This window comes from Phyllostomus hastatus, unplaced genomic scaffold (genome assembly GCF_019186645.2).
Source record: "Phyllostomus hastatus isolate PE091 unplaced genomic scaffold, TTU_PhHast_1.1 phas_scaffold_114, whole genome shotgun sequence".
Lineage (NCBI taxonomy): Eukaryota > Metazoa > Chordata > Mammalia > Chiroptera > Phyllostomidae > Phyllostomus > Phyllostomus hastatus.
The window spans coordinates 8,417,935-8,426,431 of NW_025334006.1; the positions used below are offsets into that span (position 1 = coordinate 8,417,935).

At 52.6% G+C, this 8,497-nt stretch overlaps 1 protein-coding gene and 1 long non-coding RNA gene across 2 annotated transcripts in view; one reads left to right on the forward strand and one right to left on the reverse strand.

Annotated features, from left to right (window-relative positions):
- Positions 1-767, reverse strand: part of MKLN1 (muskelin 1) — a 335,011-nt gene extending 334,244 nt beyond the window's left edge. The window contains exon 1 of the mRNA XM_045855614.1: positions 632-767. The gene's annotated coding sequence lies outside the window, so the exon portion shown is untranslated. The remainder of the gene's footprint in view (positions 1-631) is intronic.
- A 165-nt stretch (positions 768-932) lies between these two features.
- On the forward strand, positions 933-5,684 carry LOC123829779. The gene is made up of 3 exons (XR_006787649.1): positions 933-1,151; positions 2,029-3,139; positions 5,624-5,684. It is a non-coding gene; the product is annotated as an uncharacterized LOC123829779 (long non-coding RNA).
- Positions 5,685-8,497: the final 2,813 nt, after the last annotated feature.

The following is an 8,497-nucleotide window of genomic DNA, read 5'->3' on the forward strand; positions in this document are numbered from 1 at the left end:
AGTGGGGTGAACAGCGGGGTGCACAGTCTGTGTTGGGTGATGAGGGTGTAGGGGAGGGAATAGACGTGCACAGTCTTTCTCCTTTAAGCAGAATAAATTACCCTGGTTGAAGGAGGATGGTGAGGGGAATGAAGCTGTTTTTCCTATTGATTGTTTAATTGCACCAGTGGCTGTTTGTCTGAGGGCCCTGGCCAAGAGCATTATTTTCATGGCTAAAGTGAGGCTGGGCAGGTTTCCATACCCTTCCCTAGTTTTAAACAAGACAACTCATAAAGCTCAGCCAGGCTAGAGGAATTGCTATGGTATATGTTGAGTTTTGTTACCCAGCTTTACCCTAAAAAGCCAGGGCTGGTGGGATGATGGGTCTCAGACCCCGAATGATTGCCTCTAGGTCTGTCTTGGGTTCAGGATGCACAACTCTTCTGTGTAGCCTGAGTCAGCTGCGGGCCGTTATTCGAAGGGTAATTATTGCTGCGTTTTTCTGGTCATCCTTATTATGGCCTGGGTTCCTTTCAGCTGGACACTGGGATCCTTCAGTTTGGCCCCAGTGACTCCTGGTTCTCCCCACCTCCCCACCTAACCCCCCTGCGCGCTCCCTTCCCAAGGCGACCACCTGCGCCGCCCCACTTACCATCTGCCCCGCGGGGAGGGCCCCCCGGGGTAGCGGAGCCCTCCCTGCTCCCGGGCGGCTCTGGGGGAGCTCGGTGTTTGCCTCCAGCCCTTCGCTACCGGAGAGATCAGGTTCCTCCCCTCCTCCCCCTCCAGCTCCGGCCGCCCTCCTTCTTGCATGACACAGCAGAACCGCAGCTGCTGCAGCAAGTCCCAACCATCCGCCCAGGAAGCGCCGCCACCCGGGCTCAGGAGGGGCGGGGGGAGGCGAGGCAGGGGGCCGCCGCTGAAGGGGGGTTCTTGCCCCCACTTTGCACCACACACTCCTTTCCCCGCCCTGGGGCACGGGCACAAACTCTGGCTAAAGCCGACCAGGCCGAGCAGTTGAGGAATGCTGGGTTTGGCGTCAGAAGAGATGGGACCGGAGAGAAGGGTGTGAAGGAGACCCCAGTAGGGACAGGGTATTGCAGGTAAAGAAGGGGAAGAAGAGGCCGAGAAGTCAAGGGCCAGGCTGTGAAGGAAATAAAGGAGGTCAAAGAGAGGTAAGGGGGTAGAGCTGCCGAGAAGGGAGACCCGGCTGGAAGGGGTGGGGGGCGGTGGAGTGGGGGGAACTGCAGGGGAAAGAGGACTGGGAGGGAGTTTTTTTTTGGGGGGGGGGCCCTGAGCTGAGCACTTAAGCAACACGGGGGCTGAGTTGGGGGGCAAGAGCAGAAAAGGGGAGAGGGATGGGAGAATTACTCATTGGATAGGAAGGTAAAAATTGGGGGATGTATTATGGAGTTATTGGAAGGGATGTAGTGGAGCTCATTCATCACGGCTGACCAGGTGGGAAGGGACACAGTGAAGGCAAAGCCAAGAGAAAGGATGATCTTCCACCCCAGTCTTCACTTGTCTGCGAAGTTTTAGACAATTCTGCCAATCCAAGCAGGGAGTTTTCCTTATAAATGGAAAAGCATGAACTGAAGCATAGAAATAGTTATTCAACTTAGATTTACAGGATAAAGTCTCCGTGGTCCACACAAACTTTAAGGCAGAGATTTGAGTTATAGCCACCAGCCTACAAAGGGGCTGTGAGTCAATGATACTGAAGAAGCTCAAAAAACTGATGTTACAGTGTCTGCACATCGCTGGACTTGAATAAGTCTTTCAAAGTGTTTGCTAAATGTTAGGAGTGATGACAAACTTATTGGCAAAAATGCACATGCTTTCCTCTCTTTCTACATACACACACCCCTATAATTTCTAGTGTCTAGCATGTGAAGTATGATTAAGGGAAAATATGTTTTTGTGATTATTCTATTTCCTACCAACCATACTCTATGGCATTTTACAGCAGACCAGCTGCTTCTCACCATTTCAAAGAATGTGGTCAGAAAGTAATGAAAAAACTGCCACTTTGGTTTTGTCTGTACCTTCCAGGTCATATCTTCGTACCTCACTTCCTGACACAAACAAGTTTTCACTGTTGTCAGCAACAAAGCCCTAATATAGCTGCAGAAGAGAAAAACTGCATCGCATTTTGCCTCCTGCAAGCATCATCCACAGTTACCAGAGGAATGTAGTTCCAGAAAGCTTTAAAGCTGGTGGTGATGGTAATTATGTATCCGATGCCTGATTCTATTTCTGTTATTATTGTTTTGTCATTTCTGTTCTTCTACCCAAGAGCTGGCTAAACTTACACAGGTACAAATCCGGCTTTTCTGTTTGATTTGGTAGCATTTAATCAGACCTAATAGAGAACTCATTGCTCTACTGGAAAATAAAGTCGGAGCCACGAAATGTCATTTTAACAGAGCGTGGGTTTTGTGACTGTGGAAAAGGATTTAAGGACGCTCCTTCTGTTCGGTATCCTATGCAATGAGCAAAGGCTGCGCGCACGCACAGACGCCACAGCTCCCGGATGCCCTGGCTGCTTTATCTGGACTTCGGCAGCGCCAGAAGCCTCTCCGGGATGCTGCGAGGGGCTCTCGGTGGGTGGTGGTACAAACGCCGCGTCCTCCGCCGCCAGTCCTGCTGCTGTTGTTGCCGCTGCTGCTGCAGTCACGTGGGAGCCCCTTTAAGTTTCCATAGAGAAGCCTCTCCGGTGTCACATGATGGACATGATATAATGAAACAACGTTGTGGAGAGGAAAGCATTAGGGGAGCCCAGGCTACGAAAACAAGTGAGTGAGAAGAGGTGGGAGGAAGAGAAACTACGCCACCTCCCCTGCAGCCGAGCCGCGCGCAGCAGCAGCAGCCCGCGAGAAGGGGGCGACGCCAGTAGGGGCGGGGGGCGCGCAGGGAGAGCGGGTCCTCAGCCCCGGCCTGGGGACCCCGCCGCCCACCGCGGAGAGAACAACTTTTAGCCGGCAGCCTCGGCCAGCACTGCACCTGTCTCCGGAGCCTTCATCGCTCCCTGTGATAAGCAAAGGGAAATTCTAGAAGAACATGCTCTACAAATGTACATGCGCATCGTTTTCCCCCTTGCGTCTCGCTCTGGAGGAAGGAAAGAGAAAGGGATTTAAGCAGTAGCGTGGGCTCAGCCCCAAAGGTAAGTTCTGAAGGGTGGGGAAAGCCCGGCCCACGGCAGGACTTGGGGATGGGAATTTTGCTCTCCGCTTAGACCTCTCGTGGGGAACGAGGCGTCCGCTCGCTGCCGGCGAGGAGGATGGGTCCGGTGGTCCAGCAGAAACATTTCCACTGCGGACTCTGTTATTTCCTCTTTCGCACGCCCCAAGGTTCCACCCTCGGGCTCCCCGGGGCCCCCTGCCGCCCCTCGGGCGGGGGCCGCGGGCCACGGCCGGTCGCTCGGGAGCCGGGCGAGGGAAGGTAGGGGTCGTAGCGTTCCCCGGGAATGCCGGGGCGATTTCGCCATGTTTGTGTTGCTGAGAGCACTTTTCTCCCCTTTGAGGTGGCTAGATGCCACATGGCTCCTCCGGAGCTGCTGCCGGGTTGAGAGTGTTTTTTTTTCAATGTCCGCATTCCAGCTAATGTTGCGCAGATAAAATTCAAACTTGAGGTAAACAGAAGAAGAGGAGGAGGGGAGGGAGGGAGGCTGTTTCCATTTCGAGATCCCACCTCTTCACTCCGCGGAGACCAACATCGCGAACCTCGAGAGCAGTCGCTCGCTTCTCCCACCAACCCCACCTTGCTGTCTACCAGAAATAAGGCGGCGCGCGCTCGGGGGTGGGGGGTGCTTACAGAGGACGCGGCGCCTGGGTTCTTAAAGGGAGAAGCACCCCGCTCCCGGCCTCCGGCTACTCCTTTCGCTAGGAGGGACGGAGGATGCCTCGCTTTGCTCTGGAGCTGCGGGACGGGAGGACTGCGCTCCCGGGCGGGGCGGGGTTGGCGGGGGGGACCTGTCCCCTCTCACTCCCTCTTTCATTTGGGGAGCCGGACGGTATAGCTCCCACCTCGGCGGGGCTCGGGCTCCTGCGGGCGGGCTGGGTGGTTCTCCAGGTGTCCAGAGGGCAGGTGGAGTAGCAGGTGTGTGGTGGGTGGGCATTTCTATTTGTAAATTGCATTGGGTGGGACGAGGGGGGAAGTCGGAAGGCAAGTGCAAGGGCAGAACTGCGTCTCGTGTCTTGGCGAATTAAGGAGACAATTCAGTACGTTCCCACCCTGCTCCTACCCCGGTTTAAGTATCTGATGTAGCTGGAAGCTAGGCTGAAGGGTGAGTGGGGATGTTTAAGGGTGAAGTGAGCTTCGTCATGTGGAAAGCTAGGCTTCTGACAGCTTCGTAGGCATGCCCCCTCCACCCGGTCGAGAGAGGTGGGCTGGGTGGTTCCAAAGGGGTGGCATCCCACGGGGTGGGAGCGGACTCGGGGTCCCGAGGTGCGTGAGGGTCCGCAGCCCTTCGGGCGGGGGAGTGCCGTGGGAGGAGGCGGCCACGTGAGGGTGGTCTGCGGAAGCGCTGGAGCTGAGACAGGAGGGTGAAGTGCGTAGCAGAGTCGTGACGGGGGCTGACACCGAGCCGCCGTGGGCGGTGGGCTGAGAGGGAGCGCGGGCTCGCGCGAGCCCGACCCCAGAGCTGTGGCGAAGGTTTTATTCCGAGCAGCGTCCTGGTCCGCGGGTGGGTGCGCACTCCGGCCCTCTCCCGGGAGACCGTTTCCGGGCGGGACTGCCCGGAGCAAGGGCTGTAAACAGGGTGGCGCCCTCTGCCCTCACGCCCCTGGTTTGCCCGGGCGCGCGGCCGGCGGCGCCCGAGGCGCGGCCGCGGCGCCGGGCAGTGGCGGCGGGGGCGCGCCCGTTCCCCGCCACCCCCGCGCGCCCCACCGCCGCTGCCGCCGCCCCGCTGCCAGGCCTCCTCTGTTTTTGTTTTGTTGGAGTCCGCGTGCAGCTGGCGCGTGTCGAGTCACGTGCCGTGGGCGGGAGGGGAGGGCGCGGTGACGCACGGTCCCGAGGGCCTGGCGTCCGGGGAGGCTGCGGGGGAAGGGGCGAGGGGGCGTGTGCCGCAGACAGATCGCGATTGCGCCTGAGGTCAAGTTGAGCCTCCGTGAGCAGTATTCGGACGTGGGTGTAAATCCCGCCGCACTCTTGAGTTCGTGGTCGCAGCAGCTAGGTGAGCCTTGTCCATCCGGGTTGGGGGGCTGCCTGCGCGCTGCTTCGGTCAGAAGAAATTAAGCAGACTTGACCCTTGTGTGTATCTCTGGGCTTATAGAGACCTATACGTAGTTCTTGGTTTTGGCTGCACGTTATAAACAACTCGAGAGCTTTGAAAGGACTGCGGTGCCCCACCCAATTCAGGACCAATTGAACCCAAATCCAAGTAGGGCTTGGACGTCCTGCCTTAAAAACAGCAACAACAACAAAAACAATTCCGTAAGTGCTTGTGATGCACGAGGAGTGACAATTTACAGAGGTGGCTAGCTTGATGGAATAGTTAGTTGTGAAACCATCCATCTTTAGGGATGAAATGGTAAAAATGGCTAGCACGTATTGATCAGCCCCTATGTGGGGTTAGCAAGTGCGGGCATTGTGACTGCGCAAACACGTATATATGTACTTGCTGTAACATTGTTTCCCCCTTTTACAGTTGGGCAGATCGAAGCTCCCGAAGTTAAAATGGTCAGTGACGGTCTCTAACTTGTACCCAGGTAGGCTGACTCCCGAACTCATATTCAACCAACCATTATATATACTGCATTAAAAACATGCCTTTACTTAAGAACCACCTGTTTGTGTGACAAGGACTAATTATATGTTTGCCTATGGGCCAGAGAGTTTATGTAGATGTATTTGTATGTTATGTATTTTTATCTGGAAAGTTTTGCTTGTGTTAAAGCAAGGAGAATCACTGGGTGAATCTGTTAAGGCCTATAGACTACAAACATTTCAAGGAGTGTTTTTTTTTTAAAGAGGAGAGCGAGGGGACCCCAGTAATGTGAAGAAAACACGCTCTATGGGTGTTTTTTTGTTTTGTTTTTGAGACTTGAACATACCTGTGAAGTGCAGGGTTGAGAGTCCAGAAGAGGCAGGTGTTTTCTGAGGATTTATGTGGGCAGACACAGAAGTCCTTCACGTTGCTGGGCACGACACAGTTTTGGTGGTCGCAGGCTGGATGTCCCAGAAAGAACCAGGCAGTGTACAGAGTAGCGTACATTCGGCCATGTCAGTTTTGGAGGAAAACAACCATTTTGGTCTGTAGTACAGAAGCAAAGCTTCTCCAGCCCCTTCTCCCTTTGATTTATTTCATTTCTCTCCTGGTCAGATAAACTCTCAGGGGGAATATTTAAATACGAGGTAATCCATTTGTTTTGAAAATGTGTTCAGTAATATATTTTCTGGGGATATTCCAAATAAAACTCACAGGAAATACGGGTATTTCCCTGGCAGTGGAGGGTTTGATGAAAATGTTTTTTAATTATTAAATATGTATTACTAAATGGTACTGTGTCACAAAGAAATGTCTTGGTGTCCCTGCTAGTGATTGCTATCTGATATTATGAGTTGTATGGCAGGCTAAGCATATTACTTATCAAGTTGTAGGGATTGGTTTTCATGTCGCTTGCAGTTTTGGTAAGGAATGTTTACAGACCTACGGAGGCAAGTTTGACGTAATCCTGAGTAATGTCATGTTGGAGTCTGCCGTGGAGGTAGCTAGCTCTGCAGCCTTGCGGCCCTCATCCCGTTCTCCCCATCGACCACCAAAGACACTTTTCTCCAGCAGTTGCCAGATTGCTTGTGGTTCCTCTGCACAGCTCTGCCTAGGTTTCTTTTCTGCTTCTTGTGTACCTCCTTCGGGAAATTTCCCCCGGTTTCCTCTTAGAGAACATTTTTAAAATACCCTCCCCGTGTCTCCTCTACACCTTGCACGTGCGTGCCTCATTGCCTGTGTCACAACATATCACACTGGTTTTGTTCCCGTGTTAGACACCCCTCCTAAGTTGAGCTTGTGAAAGGTGCGAATGGTGATTATTTTATTTACTCTGTGTTACTGGCATACAGTAGACACTTAAGCTTATTGCGTCAGTCCGAATTGAATTTGAGTTGCATTGTTGGTGTTTGCCTGTGTCACCCATCTTCACTCTTACCTGTCCTCGCCAGCTCTGCTGCCAGTTACGAGGCTAAAACACATCCTTGCACAGACAACACAAAATACTGCCAGCGAGTTCTCAGGAAAGGAAGAGGAAGGACGGGGCGAAACCGGTTTTGCACTTGTTTCCTAGTTTCGTTCTCAGCTGACCAGTCGGCCAGAATGACTTTTCTTGGTTACTTGCGTGCACTGGGAGAGAAGCTCAGCATGATCACTTTTCAGTTTATTTTGGAGGGAGGAAATGGCACAGCATTACTGAAAGACGTACTTTTACGCGCCATAGCCAGTTGCAGGTGCTCCATCATATTCCATTGCACTGTAGCTTTCAGATTTAGTGTTACCAGAGGCATTTTCGAGGCAGCACTGTCCTGTAGAGTTGTCTCAGATGACAGAAGAATGGTTATAATGACACATTTTTAATGACGTAGCAGTGATGGTCACTAGCCACTGGAGGCTGTGGAACACTTGAAGGTTGGTTTGTGTTGGTAGGAAATGTATTTCTCATTGGTTTAAATGTAAATACATGCAAGTGGTTAGTAGCTACTATATCGGATGGGGCAGTTACAGATGATTTGTTTACGTTAGGTCTGGTGTTTGACAGGTAAACACTTAGGCTAAGGTGTTCTGCCTTTAAAAGAAAAATCTTGAATCATTTTTTAGGGCTTAACACGATGCTTCCCATTCCCAGGTGTTACTGGATGATATTTTTCACTGTATTTGATGATGGATTGAAAAATAAAGTCCCAAGAAGATTCGGTGCTCAGGTCCTCCGGAGAGTGCTGGAAGTGTAAATCAGATGAGTAGTCGTCTCTGTCGTGTTGTGCACTTGATCATGAGTCGTCTTCAGAGAGATAAAATCAGGTGCTGAACTCGGTTAGTTAGAGAGTTGGGTTTGTAAAGTCAAAGGTAACTTACACACGTTAATGGAGTCTGAAAAGAGGACTGGAAATACCTTCAGTATGCCGTGGCGTTGAGAAAACAGCGTCAGTATGAGAAACAGGACTGGAAACATTTATTTCTTAAACCTCGAAGTCTCCGTCTGTGGTGATGCCGACACCCAAGTTATAAACTACTCGAAGAGGATATGTGAGATGTAAATAGAAACAGATGTTTAGCTGCGCAGATAACCGCCACTGGACTGAGAAATGTTTGTATAAAAAGGCCTGAGATGCATCCAGCACCTGTTCAGAACGAGGGCCCTGAGGCTGAAAAGCGCAGACTTTGTTTCATGTGGTCAATGCCGTGTCGGCGGCGGGTGGATGGCACAGCCCAGCCTGGGGTCCAGCCCGTGAAGGGGCTGATGCCCACTCTGCTCCCGTGCTGTGCAGCAGGCTGACGCACCTCGTGGTGCTCTGTGTGGCTGGATCCCGGGCC